At 51.4% G+C, this 13294-nt stretch overlaps 1 long non-coding RNA gene across 1 annotated transcript; it reads left to right on the forward strand.

Annotated features, from left to right (window-relative positions):
- The first annotated feature begins 5436 nt into the window (after positions 1-5436).
- LOC116760707 lies at positions 5437-7980 on the forward strand. The gene is made up of 2 exons (XR_004351810.1): positions 5437-6718; positions 7546-7980. It is a non-coding gene; the product is annotated as an uncharacterized LOC116760707 (long non-coding RNA).
- The last annotated feature ends 5314 nt before the right edge of the window (positions 7981-13294 follow it).

Genomic DNA, 13294 nt, shown 5'->3' on the forward strand with positions numbered 1-13294 from the left:
AGATTTTCCCCACTAGCTGCCTCTGCCTCTGTCACTGGTGGTCTGGGGATCATATACTTTTCTGATGAGGGAGGGACCTTGAAGAGGTCAATTTGTCCATTCCCCTGTTTCCTCTTGGGGTGGCCCCTTTATAAATCCCAATCGTTGGAGGAAACGAAAAGGATGGGAGTCTGAAATTCTGCGATCTTAAGAGAAGCCAATCCTAAGTGACAGCCCCCCACCCCCTGAAGCAGTGTGGCTGCAGATGCGGCCCCACGCTGAGAAGAAGCTCTTGGCTGAGTATCCTTCCCGCTCTGCTCCCGGTTAACAAAGAGGAGAAGGGCAACGTGGCAGCCCTCCTAGCACCTCTTGTATCCTAGGGCCCATACCTCAACACCTGGCTGCAAATTAGCATCACTTGAGGAGTGCTTAAAAGTCCAGATGCCTGGGTACTACTCCAAACCAACTAAATTAGAATCTCAGGAGGTGGGACCCAGGCATCAGTATTTCTTAAAGCTCCCCAGGGGGTTCCAATGTGCGGCAAATGATGAGAACCTAGAGAGCTGGTCCAGGGCCCTGCTTATCTGCAAGACTCTGTCATTGTTACCCCTCCCTCTTAGATGCTGGAGGAGGCAATTGTATTGGAACCTGAAAAGCATCCTTTTCTCCCTTTACAAGAAGCTTCTGATATTAATAAGTACCATTTATCAAGCTCCTGCTGAATGCTTGGGTCTATGCAAATAAAATTTAATCTGATCTACACAACAGCTCCATAAGGTCAGTGGGCGTGTCCATTTTATGGATGTCTAAGAGAGGTTAAGTAGTTTGCCTAAGGTCATACAACCAGCAAGTGACAGATCTGGGATTTGAATCCAAAACCCATGCTTTTAGCCACTGTGCTACGCTCGCTGCCTCTCAGTTTCCCAAGGCTGGAAGGGAAGTGCTTCAAAGCTAGTATCTGAAGGGCCTAGGGGAATATCTTGGGGGAGAGGAAGGGAAAAGTGTAGAAAGGGGCTACACGTGGATGGGGAAGGAAAGAGTGGTGATGGGTGGGAGAGACTGGACAGGGTACGTGGGGATGGGATGAGGTACCTGAAGGAAGGTGTGGTGAGGGAATGGGGTCCAGGAGCGGGAGCTGGCAGTGAGAACCGCAGGACCGGTGAGTAGTGCCCACCCGGCCTGAGTGGCTGGAGAGGGGGAGGGACCTTGTGTCGGAGGAGGGGGTCTTTGTGAGGCACACAGCAGTAAGGAATGCCCGCCATGAATACTAAGGGCAAGAAGAAGAGAAAGGGCCAGAGGGGGCTGGGTGATGTTTAGCTGCTGGGGTGATTAATGGGGGTGAACGGAGGGTGAAACTCAAACCCTTCGAAAGGAGATGGTGGGGAATGGTTGTCCAAGAACAACAGTGCACTGTTTCGTGGAGAAAGCCAATGTCCAGAGGAGGGGAGGGTGGGGAGGACGCTGGGCACAGTTGCTCCTTCTCTTTTTTCCCAAGGTCTCTTTATTTGCCGTCAAACAGTAAATTAAAATATATTCGCCAGCTCCAGAGGACACTGTGGATGGGCTTCCTAGGGACACTGGCTTGGGAGAGACCCAGGGACACTGAGGTGGCCTGGAGGAAGAGCGAGGGAGCTCTGGGATGGTGGTTGAGATGACCCCGTGGACCACTCCACGAGGGCAGGAAGCAGTGATGTGCTGGCTGGGCCACTGGCTTCTCCTGGGGGTTGGGTCCCCAGATGTCCTATGGAAGGTGGTGGTGTTCTTAGAGCAGCCCTCACCTCAGGGAGGGAGGAAGGCTCCTTTTCCATGAGAGAGAGTCGAGTTGGGGGAGGAAGGAGGGAGGGCCCTGATATGAAGGGGTTGAGCTGGGTTTGAGGAATAGAGGGAAAAGTCATGGGACGTAGGAGGTCTGAACCCTCCTCCTCATTTACTACTTCTGTCCCTCAGGAGGTGCAGCTGTGGGAGCTGCCTTGACCTCCCCACTGGCATTTTCAGAGGGCAGGTAAGAAGGGAAGAGGGGGTGAAGAGAACTGTCTCAGTGCCGAGGGAGGTGAGCTGCAGGCAGGGATTTAAAGGGAGATTATCTCATGGGATACAGTTCTCTCCCTCTCTAGGCCATTACAGATGTGAAACAACTGGCGGATTCCAATTCTCAACCCCTAACCACCCCAGGGTGTGTGCCTCCTACAGGGGAGTGGGGTGGGGGGAAAAGGAGGTCAGGAAAACGAGCCTGGTGTGTCTTCAGGGGTCCCCAGAGGGCTGAGGGAGGCCAGCAACCCCTCAGGGCAGGGGAGGCAGAATGCCCATCCCTGATCCCAGATCGCTTGAGCATTGAGCCTGGGAGTCCTGCCACTAGGCCTTAATCCCTGTCTCCACACGAAGCTTGGCCAAGCTGCTTCCCTTGTTGGGGTCTCACGTCCAGTCCCCACTCTGTCTTTCTAGGAGCCAAGCCTACAAAGCACTTTGAAATCTGAAGTTCATGGGAGGTGGTTTATTGAGTGCAAATACTCTATGAGGTGCAACGTGACTTGACTGGGAATGAGGCGAGCATTCCACATAGGGGCCGAGTTCAAGGGGCTGGCCTCAGTTTGCTTGTTCTGAGGGCAGGGGCTAACAGAGGCTGCCCTGTGTTTCACAGAGGAGAAGGAAATCGGTGAGCCCACTGGAGGACAATGGTCACAAGCAACAGTCAATTATGAATTAATATTTCCCAGGGAGGAACATAGTTGGAGGGGGTGGGAAGGGGACTTCAATGCAGCCATTACCTCTAGAGGCCCTTAAGTTCATTCTTCTGCTTCCCAACCCAAATCCGGAAGAGATTCATTAGCTTCTTGGGCTGATTCCTCCCAATAGCTATTCCCCACCCCAAGCCTCTGCACACAGTGCGACACAGCCTTGATGCCAGAGGGCCATCCGTGCCAAAGTGACCTTAGAACCTGGATTCTGGATTTCTGGGGTCTCTCTGTTCCCTGCTGCCGGTTGTACTGTTTATATATGGGGTGTGGGAGGGGCTGGCGCCGGGTGTCCCAGGGGGTGTGGTCATCTTCCCACTCTCCTCCCTCTTCCTTCCCTTCTCCTGGGGATTGCCTAGGAGCCCTCAAATGGTGACGGAAGGGAAGCAGGGAGCACCCCTTCTAGTGTGGATGCCCTTGGTTCCAGGATCTGGGTTAGAGAGGCTGATTCTGACCTCCTGAGAAGACATCTACATGGCATCAATCATGGTGGTGGGCCCTAAACAGGGGTAGGGAGGCCTACCCAGCACCAGACCCAGCTCTCTGCTGCTCCCCTCCCCAACACCCACAGACCCCAATTCCCACTTCAGGGGATTTAAAAAATCTTAAAGGAACCTCAAAAGGCTGCTCAGAAACTCTCAGCTCCAGAGAATCTCCATCTCTCTCTCAGGGAATCTGAAAAGGAGGAGAGATTTGTTCTTCCAAACACTCAATGTCTTAGACCACAAAGGGGCCTTATCTCTGGCCCTTAGGAGACCCTTGACCACCATCTCTGCAGTGGACCCACCTTCTTCAAAGTGTTGGAAGGAAGAAGGAGCGAGTGGATCGGGGGCCACAGGGATCTGGTATTAGAAAGGTCTTCCAACTTCAGTTCTAGACTTTTCCCATCCGCTTCATCATAGACATCAAATATGCACGTGAGGCTACATCTACAGGATGAAGGGAGTTGGAAAATTGGGACCTAAAAGCACCCTTTTCCAAATCTGTGGGTACAAGGGTGCCCTTGAAAAGCTGCTACAGGCAAGGCGGATGGTCAGCCAAGCATACCGGTTCTTCGCCCCAAGTTCTCTCCTTCCCTGGCCCTACTTTTGGTGTCAAGAGGAGGATCAGTTAGGTGTGATCCAGGTTATCCAGATAATTAACTGTGGAAGCACGAGTTGTGTTTTTTAAAATGTCACTCCTTTGGCCTCCGAAGATGCCCCAAAAATCCTTTCCCTAGCTCCTCCTAGTCTCCACGCGCCTCCCCAGCGTATTCCCAAGTCCTAGCTCCAAAAAAATCCTAAACGTAGAGGGGCAAACTTTCCTGATTTACCGTTTTCCCCACCTGCAACCCCTGTCTCCCCGCCCCCCAAAATTTTTTTCTCTCTCCTGAACCTCCGCTCTTCGCTTCTAAAAAAAAAAAAGCGAAGAAGAAAGAATTTTCAATAGTCCCACTTGTCAAGCGAAGACCATCTTTTAACCTTCAACAGCAGCGAAAGCCGTGTGAACTCTCGGTGAACCAAGATTGAAGTCATAAATCACACGTACAAAGGCGGCTGCGGAGGCTGGCGCGGGCTGCTGCACCTTTAACGCTTTCTGGGGCTGACAAGCGGCGGCCTAGCTAAAGTTCACAGCGCCCGAGGAGGGCCCGCCCCCGCCTACCCTCCCCCCGCTCCGGCCCGGGCCCGCCCCGGCCCGGCCTGTGCGCGGCCTCCCGAGCCCAGCCGGGGAGGCCCCTGAGCTGCTGTGGCAAAGGAAGAGGGGGGCGTTTTCTCTCCCGCCAGCCCGCTCCATCCCGGCCGCCGTGTATCTCCGCCCCCCAACCCCCCGCCCCGCTTGCTTTATTTAAATAGGCAACTAGATCCACACGGACAGAATAATTTAGTTGGTTTTGTCTTTGGCATTTTCTACAGGACCCCAAGAGATGGACCCTCCACTCTTCGTCCTCCCTCTAGAACGGGCATCCTTCCTCTCTGTCTATACAGGCCAATTATAGAGATACTTGGGGTTCCAATAGGATCTGAGTCATTGGAACCGGGAACACCTGGCTGAAACATGCCCTGTAATTACAAAGGATTTTCTCTTTTTTACCTCTTCTTTCTTTTCCTTTTGCCTTTCCTTTCTTTTTAAAAGAGGGCTGGAATGACCTTCCTTGACTAGGGCGGAGAAGCTGGGGTGGGGAAAAGGAAGAACTTCACAGAAGGCCCAGCTTTCAGGCCCTCGCAGAGATCTCCCGAACCGGACTCGCTTCCTTTCCTCGGCCTCCTTCTCCTCCTTCTCTGATCGTTGTTTTTTTTTTTTTCCTCCCCCCACTGTCTTCTCTTCGGTTTAATTAAAGTTCAGCGACTCCACTTGCCTCTCCTCTCGTTTCTCTCACAAAGCGGAAACCAGACAGCCCAGCAGCCGCGGGCTGAGCGGTCCCAGCATAACCACAGGCCGCGCCGGCGGGGCCTCCCCTCGTCCGCCTCACTCCGCCGCCGGCGCCGACCTCCCGGACCCGGGTCCCTTGGCCATCCACCGTCCCGCAGGTGGGCAGCGGCTGGCCTGGGGGATCTGAATGACTGGGGCTGGGATCGGAGCACCCCGTCTTCCCCTAGACCCTCAGGTTGCACCAGCAAGTTTAGAGGGTGGGTGCCCCCCGACGCAGGCAACCCGCACCCCCAAACCCATAGCTGACTAATCTGATATGACAAAAGCCCTTGATGGATTTGTTATATGTTAATTCACAATGCCCTTTCCCCAGAATTTAACTATAAGTTAATACACACCGGAAACCACGCGCAAACACGCTCGTTAATGGGCTTAGGTATTAGCGAGTCCTAACGATGCATACAAATGTGGTCTGCCTCTGTAGGCCCCTCAAGATTTATGGGCCTTGAGCTCTCTGAAGCTGTAAACAAGAAGAAAAAAAAGAGAGAGGGAAAGAGAGAGACTGGGGGGAAGAGACTGAGGCCTGACTCGCCCCTCCAGGTTGTGGGAGAGAAGGGATTTCTGCAAGTGGGTTCTTCCGTATTTTCCTTTCCTTACCAGCGCGTTGTGTGGGTTTTGAAATCGGTTTGGGGGTGGTGTTTGCGCCTGAATGCTGGTGTGCGTGGGCAGTGTGGTGTTTGTGCGCTGAGGTAGGAAGATGCCAGCCTCCTGTGAATATAGCGGGCATTTGTGGGCATATACCTGTGAGTGTGTGCACCACGCTAGGGGTGTGTGTGTGTGTGTGTGTGTGTACGAGCACGCGTGACAAGCAGGCCTCCCTCTGGGCCAGGCTGCTGTCCCCTACCCCCCAACCCGGTGAACAGACCTCTAACAACAATCATAATAATAAATAATGAACACCGTAGTTAACAGTCCCTCCCTAGCAGGATAACAGTAAAATGCAAGAGGAGATGTTTCGAGGAGGGGACAGGGGAAGGAGTCATGATCACAGCCACCGAGGGCAGACAAGAAAGGAAGGAAGGAAGTTAGCTTCTTCCTATGCCCTTGGGGGGCTGGGTTGGGGAACCCCCTCCCCAGATGAGGTCCTCCGGCCAGAGGAGGAGAAGGAGAGCCCGGAGGCCGCTCTGTCCTGCTTCTCTTTCTCGGCATTTGCTTTGTGCGATCAGGGGAGGAACCTCCATACCGGGATGGTTAGTGGCTTTGGGGGCTCTTTGGAGACCCTGTTTTAAAGAGGAGGGCAAGCGTGCAGGGTCAGGCCCTGCAGGGGCAGAGAGGGATGAGGCGACGACCACAGCCGGGGTCCAGGCCCGGAGAGCGGCCGAGGTGCCCGGGAGGACCAGCCGCCGGGCAGAGATCTAAAAACATTTATGGCCTCGCCCGGAGAGAGGGGAGAGCGAGGTCGGGGCTCCAGTAGCCCAGGGAAAGTTGCCTTCCTGGGGTCTTTTCAAAAAAAAAAAGAGAGAGAGTGAGTGAGAGAAAGAAGGGAGGGGTTGAGGCGCGTTGAATTTTCCTTCTCGGGCTTGGAGAGGAGCGGATTTCCATAAAGGATGAGAAGATCACGGTCCCGGATCCTTCCACGTCCACCTTATTCTATCCAGGTACAATTTGCTGATAATCTTATTAATTTATGTGTTGGGGGGAGGACTGAGTCATACGTGTAGAGATGCGACGGACACTCTCGCGGGGGAGGAAGCTGCCCCACAGTTTCGGGTCTAACGAAATTCCCTCCCTTTAAAAATAATTGTATCCAAAAAAAATAATCAAACAGGAAATATAAAAATGTAAATTAGCCAACTTTTTAAAAGAGAAATAAAATAAAATGATCATAACAAATGAGCGTGAGAACTTTTAAATTTTTTAAGTAACAAACCTTGTCAGAGGTTTGGATTCTTTTTTAGCAGCTGGTGACCCATCTGATCAGAAAAAAGACGGAGAAGCAAACTTTCCACTGAGACACTTCTTTAAGGCCAGTGTGAGACACTTCTTTAAGGCCAATGTAGACACACAAAAATTCGAAAGAGACCCCTGGGCGTCCTCGCATTTGAAAACCACACGCGGTGGAGGACACTGTGATAACCAATCGGGCAAAATAACAATAAAAGGAAAGAACAGCGGTCAAAGCGCTGAGTGCGGGGCGCATCGAGAGGGCCCAGGTTGGGGTTCCAGGCAGCCGCCCAGCGAGGCAGCTGCCCCGGACGATGGGGCGCTGGGAGGGCTGGGCACCGGCGGTGGTGGGCGACCCCGCTGGGTCTCGGCCTCCCCGGTCCGGCCTGCAGTCCCCTTCTCCCAGCCTCCGCGACCCTCCTGGCTCTCTCGGCTCGGATGCCCCGTCTCCCGGTCGGGGGCTTCCCTGGTGCGAGGATTTGGGGCCTTAGCTGGGGCACAGTGATTCAGGCCAGACTCTGCTTCATTTTTCTCCCCCTAGGCCCTCTCCACTTGCCCGAGCTCTCGGCCGCCGGGAGACTGACGCGGAAGGGGCTTCTGGGCTGCCCCCGACCAACTCCTGCCTGGTTTCCCCAAGTCCAGCAACCTCCAGCTCTCTTTGGGGGGAAAATAGTAGTGCCCAGGCACCTCTGCACCGTGCGCTCATCAGGAATATTTTACAAAGAAGAAGAAGAAGAAGAAGAAAGGCGGCTTAGATTCCTGTTTACATCTAGTTCTACAGATCCCTTCCTGTCTGGAGAGTTTATTTATAACTCCCACTATAACTCTCTCTGTTTGGAGGCACTGGTGGCTCTATTGACAGACTGACGTCTAGAAAATATTGCTCTATCTCTAACCATACCTAAATGGTGCTGTGGTTGTATTTACAGATTTATGTTTGAGGAAAATATAATTATTTCCATTGTATTTGTGCATATACAGTAGTTGTAAGAGCAGATTTATATATGGGAAAATATACGACTCTTTTCTAGCCATCCAGCTTTATGGACATTTGATATCCTGACAGATTAATATCTCTGAGCAGCTATATAGATAAAGGTATATCACTGGAATTATGTATCAGGAGATATATACTTATTGATTGTGATATAGTGTAGTTAGAGCATTCACTTAGAGCCATATATGGCTATGGAGATATTTCTATATTATTATCACTATATATAGGCATATCTATTTATAACTGCATAGTTATAAAAATGGACATAAGTAATTATAGTCCTATATGTACATGCTGCTATCTCGCTAGAGTTATAGACACTTGCGAATATAACTCTATAGAGATATCTGTATGTATATAAGGGTGTAATTATCTCATGATGTGTGTGTATTTGGGCTTAGGCCAGTCTATCTCTGTACAGGCATATTTATATGCAGGGGCTGAGAGAGACTTGTTCACGGAAATGTTTCCAGAGGGCCAACGGAGAGGCTGTATCTGGCCAACAAGGAAACCAGCTACCAGAATTCTTTACTTATGGAGGATGGAGTTACAAGAGGGTAGACAGAGCGTAGGAAGCCTCCAGGAGAGGAAGCAGAAGGAAGGAGATTGGGGCTCGGCACAGATAGTTAGGGAGGAAAGAGATAAACAGCAGGCACCCACTGAAAGCGGAGCCAGCTTTGTGAGGGGCTGGCGCAGGTGGGCATGGGTCTTAAGGAAGGGGAGGCGTTGAACTGTCCTACCACCCAGAGATACTCTCCACTGAGGGAGGGAGGGAGAAGGCCTTAAAGGGCCTTCGGTTTGGCTTTTAATGCACCAAAGATCGGCTACCGCCCAGCCCCTCTCGCAATCCTGGTGCATTTCTCCTGAACCCTAATTTTGGGGTCTCAAAGAGTAGGCTTTAGCAATGAAGAAATATAGGAGGGACAGGGCAGGAAGTGGGCTGCACTTTTGCCACTTCTATTCTCTGGTAATATGGCCAGAAAATCGAGGTAATGTGACCCAATAAAGCTTGCTTTAGCCTGGGTCTCCTGTGCCCCTGGGGACTCTGGTGGATTGAGGGATGAATTTTCCAGTATTGGGCCTATTCTGATAGGAGTTTGGGAAGGTCTTCCTCATCCCCCCTTCTCTGAGGCCTGGGCTTCAGGGGCCTAATTCTGCTCCATTGGACCACTTCTTCTCTGTTGCTTCCCAAACTGGGTTTCAAGGGGCCCCTCCAGCTCCCTAATAACCCTGCCTTGGGCCTTTATAGGGAGAATTTGACCTTAATGAGCAGGGACCTGAACCTCTGTCCCTCACTTCTGCTACTCACATCCACATGGCTCTCCTGCCAGCCCCCTTCCAGGTGCCTCTGAGCCCAGGCTCCACAATTCTCCTGCACCAACCATCCCCTGGGAAAAAGACACCCTCAAGCCCACTTCATTTTTTTTAACTGGGGAGTCACAGGCATCTTTGCTGAATGGTTTGCGTGAAGGCGTTTCCCCGCTTAGTTTTAGTGGCCAGCAGGGCTTCCAAGATCTCTAGTATGCTGGGAAGGGAGTGGAGACCCCTTGCTGGGGTTAAAAGCCAAGAGCCAGCCTCCCACCCCTGCCCACTAGAATGGAGCTCCAGAGCAGGGACTCTCTCTGCTGCCTGCCACAGAGGGGTCGTCCAATACATATGACTACTTGTTGCAGTAAACTGAATGGCAATCAATTCAAAAGCTTTTGGCAGAGGGAGTCTCACCCTCCCTGACCACTGGCCACCACAGGCTAGGGCATCCCGGTGTCAAAGCTGGAGCCAGGCTGGGGGATCACGTGGTCACTGGCTGCAGTGGGCTCTGGTGGGGCCAGTGGTTAGTGCCAGGGCAAGATGGTAGCTTGAGCCCTGAGATGGGGATTAGGGGGTGGAGTGAGGCATCTGGAGCCAGGAAATAGGGGAGGGGGCAAGGCAGGCTCTGCCCCCCACCCTCAGTCTCCTGGTTTCCCAGACCCCCAAATATATTAAAACTAAACCAGAGTTGAGACCTGGGCTAGGATGGAGCTGCCAGTGGGCCTGAGGGGCCCAAAGAGGAACCCCCGACTTGATCCATTAAGAAATATACAAATGAAACAAACATAAATCAGTGGAGGCAGTTAGCCAGGCTGAGGAAACACCTCTATGCCTCAGCCATGCCCCAGGGATGCTACCAAACTGATCAGAATTAATGTTTAAAAAATTTTTTTAACTGTAAAAGGGCTCACAAATTTTCTGATCCAGTCATACCCCCTGCTCAGGTTGTTTCATATAGTTATTTCTTAATTGTCCTAATTCCCCCTTGCTTTGGTCCCTGCAGAATAGTTCCTTCTGGGGGTTTGGGGACAGGCAGTCACTGGCATGGGGTGAGATAGGCAAGTTCAGAGTTTCCCCATCTTGCGAGGATCCAGGTCTGCGGGATCGCATCAAGGCTTGAAGCAGGGAGAACCCTCCCAAATTTGGTTCCTTTTTCTCCTAAGGACCCTTAGAGGCCATCTGCCCGGTGTCTGGGTGAGGGACTGAGGTCCGGAGAGGGGGCCAAGTTAAACCTGGAATCTCATTTCTAGTCCCCCAGCCTTTGACAGTTTCCTCTGCAGATAACCGGTCCCCACCACCCCCGCCCACCCCCACCCCCCACCCCCGCCACCCTGCAACACCTAATGCCCACCCGGTTGGTGGATGCTTTCCCCATGGAAATGCAGACAGAGAACTGACGGGCCTGCATTTGCGTATGTTTGCTTAAGCTGGACTCTGGGCAGGTAGCTGGACTCTGGGCAGGTATCTGGGCTCGGGCCAGGAGGTGGAGGTGGTTTGCTGTAACCCGCAGAACCTGCAGGGTTCAAATAACAATTGTCTTTGGCCAAAAGGCAGGAAATGAAGAGATGCTGGCCATATGCTGTTGAGCCTGGAGAGGTTGGGTCCCTTTACCTGGGCTGGAATAGCTCTTAGCTGTTTCTGGGTACCAGACCCCTTTGAGAGGCTGTTAAAAACAATCTGCTCTGTCCCCAGCCAAGCACGTACACAGTGTGGACAGTTGCCGGGATTATATGGGGCTGGGAAGCCTGGGATCTCTGGGTTGGGTGTCCCTAATTTATATATTTATTTACCCTTTAGTTTTGTGACCCATCCCCTGTGGTCTGGTTTTTGCCCTCACTGAGTCCTCCCCAGGTATAAGCCCTGCCTTTCTTGGCAAAGCGCTTTTCCTGCTTTCCTTCATGAGCAGAGGTACCAGGCAGAGGCCTTACACGTTTCTGCTGAGCTCCTTATCTGCTCCCCTGCAGAAACCGGGCAAGTGGCCGTTAACTGAAGCCTGGTCTCCCCTGCCCAATTACTCCACTAATTCCTGAGGGTGGGGGAGTCTGGGGGCATCTTGGCAGCAGTGGAGCCTTGGCTATAAGGGGACCGATTCCCACCTCTAGTGGAAACTTGGATGCAAGGAGCAAGTTGCAATTGCTATAATAATAGTCATAATAATAACAATAATAATTTATTTAGCATATCATTAGGTGTGTATTTATTGTCTTCCCTCGGCTTTTTCACGTGTCTCCTAAGGAAGTCTCACAACACCCAGGGGAGACAATAATAAGCTAATTACCACCCTTCAGCTCCTTCTCCTCCCATCCACAAAGTCACCCTCTCAGAGATTGGGCATTTACAGAACCCCTCCCGGTGTTTTACACCTGCTTAACAGTCTCCCCAGTCCCAATTCTCCTCTCCCATTCCCAGATTTTTCCATCCCTGTTAGGGAAGTTTCCCCATAATTAGGAGGAGGAAAGGCCGGGGAGGGGAGTAGCTGAGGCCCAGAGAGTTGTAGGTATTAATATTGTTTCCCTGACATCACAGAAGTATCTAGGATAATGTGGGAGGAACCAAATTCTTAACTTCTCTGATGGCTCTTTTGGGGCAGAAACTGACTGCACAGGGTTCCCCGGCAGACCGGGTTAGAGAGGGTACTTGACGCCACGATGCCAAAACATCTGAATCAAGTGTAGACGGGTCACCCGTCCTACAAATGTAACAACGTCAGTGGCCTTCAGACTGTTCAGGCCAGACCTCGGAGATTCCAGGCCCCACACGTCTGTTGGCCTCTTTTGGCAATGGAAAGAAAAGGAGGAGAGAAGGGAGGAGGGAAAGAAGGAAGACATATGTGTGTTTGTATACACATATGTATATAAATTTATCCGTACGTACATATTCATACACATATTTTTTCCTGAGTAAATAACCATGACAGTGGTTATACTTTTTAAAATATTTCTTTGTACTTTTAAATGTAAATTCCTATCTTCTCAGAGATTATAATTAAAATGAAAACCAGACATGTTTTTGGATGACAGATTCTGGGTAGACCCAGAAGCTTGGACCATCTAAAAGGCCCCCTGGAGTCCCAGTGATCTGCAGAGTGCACTCCTAGTTACCCATTCCTCAGCCCCAGTCCAGGGTGGGGAACTGAAGCTGCTGTCATAGTAGGCTTGGTCAGAGCCAGAGCTGTTTGGCCAGTCATTGAGATCCTGGGTGTTACTGCTCAGACCACCAGGATGCTGAGGCCAGCCCTCCGCCTCTCTGCCCAAGTACAAAATTGCTCCTGGAAAGAAGCCAGTCTGGGCTGGAGGGTGCAAGAGCCACGTAGAGCCAATATCAAGGTGAACTGGAAAAGTTAGAATTGCATCTACTTCTTAGCCTGTCTAAACCATAGGTGGCAGAGTTGACATTCTCAGCAGGTCCCATAGCCCATTTGGTGTCTTTTCTTCTCTTTCTAGTCCTCACGTCTTTCTGCTGCCCACACTTTCCACTGTATCCCTCTGGCCTTTCCATATCCCCAGTTCTATCAAAACTTACTTGTCCTGAGTCCCAGCCCGGTATCCACTGGGTAAAAGCCAGATTAGGAAACCTTAACTAATGTGTTCACATGTACATTCTCCCAGGAAATTGTGTGCTTTTTGGTAGGGATCTGCAGGGACCATTGCCCAGGTGGAAAGAAATAGCTATCATGACGGAACTTCAGATCCATGGCAAGCGGCATGGTACAGATGTGTGTGAGGGTGGTATATGATTTTTCTTAAACCATGTCATGAAGGCAGCCACCCATCCTGTCTGTGGGGAAGACCATTTTTGCCCCAAACCTAAGGTTTCCAGGCTGCTTTGAGGGGTCCCGAACTCTTTCTTCCTCTTTTATCACCAGTTTTTGAGAGGTCAAATTAAGTTGGAAAAAGACTGGATTCCATGCGGGTGAGAATATTATGCATGAATTATCAGTGTCTGGGCCTCTGATTTGTTCAGAATGCGGTGATCATTCATTCCG

The sequence above is a fragment of the Phocoena sinus genome, chromosome 10, assembly GCF_008692025.1.
Source record: "Phocoena sinus isolate mPhoSin1 chromosome 10, mPhoSin1.pri, whole genome shotgun sequence".
Taxonomy (NCBI): Eukaryota; Metazoa; Chordata; class Mammalia; order Artiodactyla; family Phocoenidae; genus Phocoena; species Phocoena sinus.